Source organism: Mustela nivalis, assembly GCF_964662115.1.
Source record: "Mustela nivalis genome assembly, chromosome: 6".
In the NCBI taxonomy this organism is placed as follows: Eukaryota; Metazoa; Chordata; class Mammalia; order Carnivora; family Mustelidae; genus Mustela; species Mustela nivalis.
Window position 1 is genome coordinate 43963877 of NC_139025.1, and position 11310 is coordinate 43975186.

General features: G+C 40.5%; 1 protein-coding gene across 11 annotated transcripts in view; it reads right to left on the minus strand.

Annotated features, from left to right (window-relative positions):
- The window catches only part of KTN1 (kinectin 1), a 102912-nt gene extending 92100 nt beyond the window's left edge, over positions 1–10812 (minus strand). For 4 of the 11 annotated variants that reach the window (XM_082735051.1, XM_082735047.1, XM_082735046.1 and 1 more), the window contains exon 1: positions 10179–10812. The gene's annotated coding sequence lies outside the window, so the exon portion shown is untranslated. Of the gene's footprint in view, positions 1–9848; positions 10021–10178 lie in introns of those variants that run through there. The other 7 variants (XM_082735043.1, XM_082735050.1, XM_082735049.1 and 4 more) reach the window with 5 other exon arrangements.
- Positions 10813–11310: the final 498 nt, after the last annotated feature.

The following is an 11310-nucleotide window of genomic DNA, read 5'->3' on the forward strand; positions in this document are numbered from 1 at the left end:
ACCACATGCAAACACTGGCATCACTAAAATGTTTTCAAATCTCTTATAAAGTCGCATGGGAATGTAGACTTCAAAGTTACCTATACTTTAAACTCTATCCATACTTGAACATTCTTACATAATTACGACCCTATGAAAGCAAGCTGTGGACACTGCATAAAAACTAGTACCTCAAAGACTTACTTCAAAGTATCTAGTAAATTCACGCATTTTAGCCTTAAAAAAAACCAAACAAATGCTGAGCAATAAAATTTTAGAGAAAAGAAAACAGTAGCATTAAAAGAGAACAAAACTCAATTCCAAGCAAAGAATTGTGAAAGGCAACATAAAAGGATGTGTAAGAATATCTTTATAACCTTGAAGTAGAGAAGGATTTCTTAAGACACAAAGTATAAATTGTAAATGGAAAATACTAATAAATTAAACTAAATTAAAATTCTGAACGTTTACTAAGATAATATATAAGGCAAAGAAAAAAAAAGTATGAGACACGAAGTAGGAGAAGGCATTTGTGATACTTATTAGCAAAGAATGAATATTCAGAACATATACAGAACTCCTATCAAAAACAAAAACATCCCAACAGAAAAATAAACAGCCATACCGAGAGAAGGGGGAAAAAATAGCCAGCAAACATTAGAAAAAAGGTTTCTTCTCAGGAAGCAGAAATGCAAAAACTATAAGCTATCATTTCATTAGGGTTTCTAACTTTAGCATTTGCCAATTATCAAGTATAGGCAAGAACATGAGCCAACACATGTATATATTAGTGAGGGGAAAAAATAAACTGGTACAACGACACTGGAAAACATTTTGGTGGTACCTAATAAAGCTGAAAATGCACCCCCTCCAACAGTTCAGCAATCTCATTCCTAGTGTAAACAGGTGCTCCAAAACAATATGCTTAAACTGCAAATTTCAGCTCATTAGTGGGTAGCAAAAATCAACTTAGTGGGTCTTAATCAATATTCTTATTTTTAATGAAATGGACTAGCATCACATAGGTACTTTTTCTTGAACACTTTTCGTTACAGATGTGGCACATCTGATAGCGTACTGAGTCTCACGATGTAAAATTTATTACAGTAAGTAGTAACAAAAAGGTTTTTCAAAACACTATCCTGGGAAAAAAATTTTAAAAAATAAGAAATAAATAAAACACTATCCTAGAGACATTTATGTAGGCAAGTGTACCAAAAAACCTATGCAGGGTGTTCACAGCATCATTTTTTAAAACAGCAAAAGAAAAGTGGAAACAATTGAAATGCCCATGAACAGGTAATTAAGTGAAAAATATTCACACAATGAAATTCCATGCAAGCAGTGGAAGTGAATGATTTAGAGCTATATAACACAGTGGAAGGATATCAGGACCGTAAAGCCGAGAGTAAAAAGAAAATTGCAAATAAACTCACCATACAGAAGGATCTCTTTCATAAATTTCAAAAACAAAACAAAAAGTTCAAATACAAAACAGAAAAAAATATTTTAGGTATAAAAGTATAAAAATATATGTGGCAAAACTACAAAAAGAAAAAAAAGCAAATATAAATGGTTACTTCTGGGGCAGAAAAGCACCAAAAGGAATCAAAAGTTAGGATAATGTTCCTGAACCGCGTATTAGGTACAAGGCTGTTCACTGTATCCTTACTCTGTATCTTACATATATCTTATAAAAGAAAAATTTTTTTAAATAAAGTTGAATGAAAGGTACACAGGTATTTGGTACAAGGTCACTTCTTTTGTATTTTATCTTTAAATTGCACAGACACATTCTATATTCTCTTGTACATCCGAATCATTCAGTATTTGTTTTATTTGAGAGCAAGCAAGCCCGCACAAGCAGGGGAATGGTAGGGAAGGGAGGTGAAGAGAAGGACTCCTCGCTGAGAAGAGAGCCTGATATGGGGCTTGATCCTGGACCCTAGGATCATGACCTGAGCCGGAGGCAGGCACTCAACTGACTGAACCACCCAGGCACCCCTCAATATTTGTTTTAACTTTCAACAAAATAAAAAGATGACAAGAACAAAAAGGTCAACGTAAGTTTAAAACTAACAAACAGGTATATACTTCCCCCCTTCTTAAATGTATACAATATAATTACGACAGCACTAAATACCTCTAGAAAGTTACACTTTGAAACAAATCCTCCATGCCCCAAAATAAAAGCAAATACTTCAAAATATAAAGAAATTTCTAAAATCTTTACCAAAAATACCTAGGGTTTTCTTGACCTACCAAAAAGCTACCTTAAGAAATCAAATATAGCAACCCAAAGTAGTAACTAAAACTCCTTATACCAAAGTAATGTTATTTTAGGGGCACCTCGCTGGCTCAGTCAGTGGAGTGATTGATTCTATCTCAGGGTTTCGAGTTCAAGCCCCATGTTGGGTATAGAGATTACTTAAAAAAATAAAATCTTAAAAAAAAAAAAAAGTATGTTATTTGAAATGCTGCTGGGATGTTTTGCTTAAATAAAACTGAAAGAATATGGAATATAATTATTCAATTCATGCCAGATAAATAATGCCAGACAAGCAGACAAGAATGCAGCCTTGCCCATTTTATAGTTATTTTATATTTATAAGGTTTTTTTTTTTTCTCCCTTACCCCTATTAAACAAGGTAAATGCATGGGTTATATTTTACATAAAATTCCAAGGCTAATCTTAAGTGTGTATTTTACCTGAAAAGTACTCCAAAAATTTCCAATTCAGAAAGACTCAGTTCAGGTTAAAACTAAATGTAATTTTTTGGACTCTCCCCCACCTGCAACTACCAAAGGAACAAAAGAACTAAGACACTTTTACAAAGGATCCAATTCAACCTTAAATTACAGTTAACATCTAGGTCAAACTGAAAGAAATTACTTCCATCAGAACAGTGTACCAGCCACGTTTTATATACCACAGTACATGAAAACTGTATCTAGAAATGAAGAGTACCAAATGATATGAGAAATTCACATCACAGAAATCGTAACTGTCAGTCAACCTCATTCAGATTAAGAAAACTATAAAAAGAATTAGAGCACATTTCAAATAAACATGACTTTCCAATAAACTAAGTACAGGTCAGAAGCAACATAAATGAATTCAACCTGTGTGTAGATATTTAGAAAGTAAGGAAACATCCTAAATGTTCAGCAACATAGCACTCAGAACACTTGGGAGCTTTCAGTGTACAGTTTAGCTTGTTCTAGTTTATTTCAAAGACAACTAGATCTAAACACATGTAATCACTAAATTATGTACACATTTTACTCAAAACACATTAATGATCAACAAAGTTAACTGGTACTAGGCACAGATACATTTTTGCTAAAATTCGTGTATTAAAAGCTTTCCATTCCGCTCCCAAGAGTAACCCTAAAACCCTTATTCTGGAGGTTTCATTTTACATGGGATTTCATATCAATCAACTAGCCTTGCTAGCAGAGAAGAATGGCACAAATGATAAGCAGAAGGCTCAGTGAGTCCTCATCACGTTCAATCAAGCAATTCACTCATTGAACTGACCACCACCCACCAGAGATAGAGTTCAATGGTAAATGACAAAGTTCCCACTTTGTAGCGCTATATTCTTATAGGTGAGACAGCTATCAAGCAATATAAATAAGCATATACTATAATGGTTGGTAGTAACTGATCAATGAAGAAAAATAAGGCTGGGACAAGGAATAGAGTATTTTAGGCAGGGTGGTAAGGGTTGGGCCTTTCTGATATAGCCACTCAGCGATGCCTACAAGATCACATGGCAGTAACTCATAATACACAGTCAAAAGAATTAAAACTAAAAAAATTTCTTAGGATCCAGAACAATCATAGTCTATGTATTTTCTACATAAAACATTTTAAGGCATTTGGTTTAAAGTTGCTTTTTCTATTTCCTCCACTTAAAAAATTTCAAGTTCTCAAATTTAAGTCACTAACATTAAGAGCCAATCCTCTAACTCTGGGAGAAAAAAAATCTGTGTAACATTAATGTAGTTTTCTAACACCTAACAGATAATTGCACATGGACAGTGCCTTATTTTTATTTTTTTTTAAGATTTTATTTATTCACTTGACAGAGAATGTAAGAGAGAGAGAACACAAATGGAGCAGCAGAGGGAGAGAAAGAAGTGGGCTCCCTGCTTAGCTGAGCAGGAAGCCCCATGGAGGCACCCCTATTTTTAAGACATCTCTACACCCATTGTGGGACTTGAACTCCACCGATGATGGACCACACTCCACCAACTGAGGCAACCAGGCACTTCCTTCCTTCCTTTTCCTTCCTGCTTTCTATTTTTAGAAAGCATACTTACAAAACAGCTCAATGAGTGAGGACAGACTCTAGGGTCAGAATACCTCAGTTCACATTCAGGTTCCTCCTCTTGCTGCTCTTTGGACAAATTATTTAACCTGTCTCCCTAGTTTCCACCCAATAGTAATAATCTCATAAAACTGTTCAGAAGGATTAAATATGGTACTGTACAGAAAGTGTTCACAGAGACTTACAGTACTCTAATAATTAGCTATCTCTTATGTAGCAACTAGTAAGATAATACAAGCAAGGCAAATGAGCCTTAGGCAGGTTAAAGATAGTAAGTTCACACATACAGTAAGTGGTACTAACTAGCAAGACCAAACTTAAGCTCTTCAGACTCCCTACCATGCTTTTTCCATTACACCAAACATTATATAAAGTACTGAGAAAAAAGAAAATTGCATTAAACCTAGGAGTTATTAAAGTTTAAGACGTGTAGGTCTCCTAAGTACTGACTTCCAGCTTATTACACCAGGCCAGACTGTTTCCCTGGCAACTTAAATGACTCATGAGCAAAAATAAGTAATAATTGCCCCACATTTTCCAGTAAGAATGTAGTATATCAGGTCTCTTGATAGCCAATTACTGAAAATCATATAAGTTCTGATAACTAATCATAAATATTACTAACCAGTCAAAATAAAGAAATGTGGATAAAGGACATTTTCCTCAAGTAATGGTAGGCAGCTAGGATCCTATACCACAACAAAACCTTTTCAATATGGAAGCTATCTTCAAGGATCTCTTCCATTGCAGAAAATGACATTTCTCCCCTTGGTAAAAACACAAGAGCTAATATCTACGGAAAGCTAAATGTTTCTGGAGAGCAGTCTACTCTCCTATATACTCATTTATTTCTATAAATTCATTAAATAGAAGATTAAAAACAGAAGCTGTTATTTCTATAAAAACTAAGTTACATCCTTTGGAAGGCCTTAATGAAAGGAAAATCTAGAGTGATTTTTAACTTGGAATGTTTCCCAGAGCCTAGATTTTCACTCCATTTTAAAGAAACCAATACTAGAGGGGCGCCTGGATGGCTCAGTGGGTTAAGCCGCTGCCTTCGGCTCAGGTCATGATCTCAGAGTCCCGCATGGGGCTCTCTGCTCAGCAGGGAGCCTGTTTCCTCCTCTCTCTGTCTACTTGTGATCTCTCTCTGTCAAATAAATAAATAAAATCTTTAAAAAAAAATAAAGAAACCAATACTAGAAACCATAGGCAATGCTTCCAGGGTATAATTTACAGAAAAAAGATCAGTAACCCTTACTCAGAGACTGATCCAAATAAAAAGACAAAAATAAATGTTTTGAGTTAAAACAAAACACTTAAGGTACATATAGATATGAGTTCTTGCTTCAACCAACTTTTTAAGTCACCTAACCAATGGTCCTAATCGCACAGGGAAGGTCCAGAAGATCTTAGCACTCTAACATCTCTACCTCCAACAAGGGGTTCCCAAAGGCTCTTGCCACTTTTCTTCTGTTCTCTGTTCCTGCGTAAGGAGCAAACTGAAAACTCCATGTGTTCAAGAATGAATCCATCACAGAAAGAAACTGCAGGATAAGGATTTAATTCACTTACAATGAACAGATATTTAATAAATCTTTACTTTGGATTTAATAAATCCAAATAATAATAAATATTTATTTATTAAATAAATATTTAATATATCTTATTTAATAAATCCGAGACCCTTAGGATCCATCAATAAACAAAACAGACAAAACACCCTGTCTTCATAAAGGTTACATTACAGTATATACAGTATGTATGGCAGAGAGGAGAGACAATGAACACGATTAACAACGAAACTATATAGTATGTTGGAAGGTGCAAGTGCCATGGAGAAAACAGAGCTGCATACAAGACTCATTAAGTAGGGGAGTGCAGCTTTATTTTTTTGTTAAGACTCATTTATTTATTTATTTGAGAAAGAAAGGGAGAGGGAATCTCCAGCACACTCCCCAACTGAGCTCAGAGCCCCACTACGGGGCTGCATCACCACCCTGAAATGAGGACCTGAGCCAAAACCAAGAGCTGAGCGCTTAACCGACTGAGTCACCCAGGCATCCCAAGGGAGTGCAGCTTTAAATAAAGCAGTAAGATAGACCTTTTGAAAAATATGTGAAGAATAAAGATTTGAAGGAGACGAGAGAGTTGGCCATGCTGAAATCTTAGGAAAAAATGATCCAAGGAGGGACAACAGTCAATTTAAAGGCCTTAAGACAGCAAACAGGGCTGGAAAGAAATAAGTAGGGGCCAGAGCAGTAGCTAACTTGAGAGGTAAAGGATATGGAAGAGGAGATTCTATAAGGCACTGCGGGCTATAGGGACTTTGGCCTTTATTCCGCAAATGAAAAGTCACTGCAGTGTTTTGAGAAGTGATTGGATCTGCTTGAAAAAGACTAAGGGAGCTAGGGAAGAAGCAGGAACGCCAGTCAGGAGGCTAATCGCCAAACTCGAGGCTAACGATAAGATGGCGGGGACCAACTTAGCAAGCAATACAGGTGGTAAGAAGTGACCAGATTCTGGATATATTTCCAAGATAACACAAAGTCAAGAATGCCAAGTGTAAAGGATAAAAAAGAGATTAGTCAGGAATGACTCGCAACTTTTCTTTTGCCTGAATATTGGGTAGAGCTGCCATCAAATGAGATGGCATAGACTGCACCATAGGAGTTTTAAAGGGAATAATGGAAGTTAGCTTTGAGTTGACTACTTCACCTACAAGTGGAAAAGCAGAACAGGTTGTCTGGAGTACAAAAGGAAAGCCTGGGCTGGAGATATAAATATGGAAGCCATCAGCCATGACATTGAATGAGATCACCAAGGGAGTATAAAAAGAAAAGTGAACCAAGGACTGAGCACTTCTACTTCAAGAGTAGAGGATGAATCATAAGGCAGAAAGAGCAAAGCAATTACTAGGAGAGAAACCCAAAAAGCAATGTCCTGGAAGGAGGGGAGAGTATAAACAAATTAACTTGGGTTCTACTTAGTGTACAAATCACTTTGCTGAAACCAGATTTAAGCTAAAAGTTCTTAATCCACCTGTGGTAAAGATGATACATAAAATACTACATCACAACTTTTTCGAAAGGAGTGGAACATTTCTTAAAAAAATGCCTAGGAATACTCTATCTCCTAGCAGAGTCTCTACTAAAACTAGGTTTAGTACTAAAAGTACATTTTGCCTATCCTTCCAACGTTAAAGCCAATGGGGTGAGGGGGAAGCCTAAATGGTTTGCTCTCTCTCTCAAAGATCCAAAAATATTTAAACAGCAAGTGAACAGCCTGGCATGCAAACAATTACAAATTATCATTTCTTTTTCTACAGCTCAGCTACAGCAAGTTAAGTTCATCAAACTCCTTAATTCACAGTACTTAAGTTTTTCCCGTTTAATTGTTTATAGAAAAAGTAGCTTACACTCTTACCTAAACCAATGTTTTCCCTTTGATTTGCACATGAACTACATTTTTAAGATCAGAACATCCAAAGTCATGTTCACAAAAACTGGAAGAGAAAGCAGTAAAACCCAACTCTAGTTATGCATAAGAGTAATCAATGTCATTTATAAAAAACCAGTTACTTGCTTCTAACCTCTAAGTATACTCTGGATTTACCTTCAATGTAATTAAAAACATAAACAGTACAAGAACAAGCAGCTTATAAGATGCTGTCATCCTCAAATATTTTGATGTTCCTGCAAAACATGATTTCTCTTCACTTCTTTATTACACATTAGAGATCAGATCCCTAAAAAACCCAAAACCTTCCTGGAAACATTAGAGATCTTTTAGATTAAAACTTTCTTTGCAATACAAAAATTAGAATAAACATTCAATTAAATATACATCTTTCCGTATCTTTTCAGGTAAAATTCAATTTTTACTTCAATAACAGTAACAATTTTAACATGAGTCCTTCAGTCCTTCAAAAAAGCCTTCACTTATTAGGCCCTTTAAAAAAGCCATATTGACTGTTATTTAACATCTAATTATTAAAATGTTTTCCCTACTCAAAGGAGATTAAGGCCTACAAACTGGAAGAAGACTTGGAGTGAAAGATCCAAGAAAACACATCATCAAGGAGAAGAGACACTGATGTTAAGGAAAAATACAAAAAAAAACTAAATTGGGAACAAAATCATAAATGGTTCTCCATATTGCTGACCCTGAGTCATCAAGAAAAGGTTAAATAATATTTGATATCCTTTATAATTTTAAAGTGCTTAACACATTTACGAAAAATTTTCATTATGCTTTCTTATCTTTTAAGTTTCAGTAGGAGTCTCAGAAAGGTAAACAGAACACCTCATTCTCCAAGCACACCTGACAGATACTGTTATGACTGCTCATGCTGCAAAATTAGAAAACTCATTTCTAATTCAATGTTACGGAGGGAAATTAATGTTTTTCTTAGAACCTACCAATAAGCCCAGCTACTTCTTGTTAGATCCTAAGACAAAGGGCGAAGGGGGGAGCTTGTTTATGAGAGAACACAGTAAATACCAAAGTCTACAGCAAAGCAGGTCTACCAGAGTACTCTGTTATTATTGGGAAGATCATCCCAATCTTGTTAGCAACCGTTTTAGCCAACCTGGAGATGCCGGCTAGGTGAGGTAGCACCAGTGCAACCTAATTTAGCAAGAACTCAAACTTTAAATCAATTCCTACTCAATTCAAAGTGTTTCGTACATCCCAAGGTATTTATCTATAGCAAGGCACGGGTGTCTAAAATCTTCAGGACTTTCCACAAAGCATCTCAAAAAAAAAACCCCACAACTTTAAACAGTCAGCTCTTTAGACAGTGCATATGCACATGTCTGCTATGGAATCCTTCTCTGATACAGGCCCAAATACGAATTTCGATTCCTCCTTCCTCCCGGGAGAAGGAATGTCTAAAATTAAACAGCCCGCTCTTGAACCTAATCAAGCTGCTGCTGGACGAGGTTAGGATGCCGCTCCCCGTGCTGGGAGCTCCCCGTCTCTGGTGCACACACACTCCTTCACGACAAACGTGTGTGCGGGGCTGCACATCCCACACCAGGTGTCTGATTACCGAACGCCTTTTCTAGGGGGCCGGTTTGATTTTCGGCGGAGCTCCCCAACGCCAAAAATCTCATTGTTGGAAACCGAAAGGGGGAGGGGGAATCGCTAAGGAAGACACACCCCTTGGGGAGAGGAAGGGATAACTTCCCCCGGCTGGAGGGCGGTCCACATTTTCCAAACTCCCCTCAGGCCGCTCTCCTAGCCCCAACCGCCCCCGACCGCGACCCGGGGAGACGCACACGGCGGTGGGAGGGAGCACTGGGAAGGGGGCCAGCGCCGGTTCCCTAAGTATCCGGAGGGACAGCGAGAACTGAAATTCCAGCATGGCGTAAGCATGGCCCAGCTCCGGCCCAGGGACGCCGCCGGAGACGGGCTCCCTCTGTCCACCGGCCGAGGACGCGGTAATCCGCCTTCCTCCTGGGGGCCCTCAGGCCCGGCTAAAAATAGGCGCCTCGGTCACCCCAGGGCCCTCTCTGGCCAACCTCTCACCGGGAGACGTCCCCAGGAGACTCCGCGCCCGCCAGCGCTGCCGCGGAGCCGGGGTCGGGCCCTTAGCGGCCCGGCGAGGCCAAGCGGTCCCTCGGAACTCTCCCGCCGCGGCGGCCCGGCTCTGGAGGGAGCCCCGCCGCGGCGACCCGGCGCCCGAGGCCTACCGGCGAGCAGAGGCAAGCAGCGGGCGGCGTCCGGGCCCCGGGGCCGCGCCCCCCGTCCGGCGCAGCCCTCCCGCCCGCCCTGGGACACCGCGGCTGGCACAACCCTCCCCCCCTGCGGTCCCCGCGGTCCCCGCGACCGGCGCCAGGCCCGGCGCGGCCTGCTTACCCTTACTCTGCGCAGCCGGGAAAAGAGACCGGGAAGACGCGGCGGCACGGGCACTACAGCCCGGGCCGCCCGCTCTGAGGCGCCGCCGCCACCGCAGTTGCTCAGGTGCCGTCGCGCCGCCCGGCAGGAAACGGGCAGCTTCGGGGCGGGGCGGCCCCCGGCACGTCCCGGCGTCTGGGCCGGCGGTGCCCGGAGACCGGCCCCTTAAAGGGACAGGCGCCCGCCGCCTCGACCTCCGCGCGCACGTCCGGGGGCTCCCGTAAGCCTCTGCGTGAGGCTGGTTCGGGATTCCGGGGCTTTCCTCCCGAGGCAATGTCCCGCAGCTAGGTGGGGGGTGGGAGCACAGGGTTTGGAGGCTCAGCGGAATCCCCTTCATTCATTAGCCCTGCTCTCGTTCTCTTTCCCTCTCCCCCGTTTCGCCAAAGCTGGTTTCGTCTTGCGTGGCCCTCCCACTGAAGAACCACCTGGCCCCCACACTGGATGATTTTTTTTTTTTTTTTTAAACCTTAACCAAATGGTACCCGATTTCACCCTGCCCGTCCTGAATTTCCTCCCAGAAATCACTAGAAAACGAAATCTTCTTCTCCTCCGTCTCCAGAGTTTGCCTGAATTCTCCTCTGGGTAACCCCAGCTTCAAGCGGAGAGAGAAATGAAAAACCGACCCAAACAAATTGTATGCAAATATTATGAAGCTGTTGTGTCTGCCAGCTGGTGGCCATTCATTAAGCCAGAGTAAATAACAAGAAGCTGCAACGGAAAGAAGAGGTTGGCCCGAATCCCTGCTTATTAGTTCGCTCTTTGCTGAGAGGATAGCAGCGATCTTCCAGGTCTACTGGCAAAGGAGAGGTGCTGATTATCATTACTGATTGCTCATCAGTCCCTTGCAAAATGCCAGGCACTGCCCAGAACACACACAAACACCCCAAGCTCTCCTCAAACGTTATGGAAACTCAAAATGATTGAAACGCTTTCAATCATTTGAAGATGGGGACTGAGATAAGTAAAATTAGGGACTCTTCACTAACTCCTCCCCCTACATCCTGACCTGGAGGGAATAGCAGCAGTCTTCAAGGAATGAACATCAGAACAGTTCCTACACCAACAGAGAATCTCCTGTAAATGGGCTGGCTAA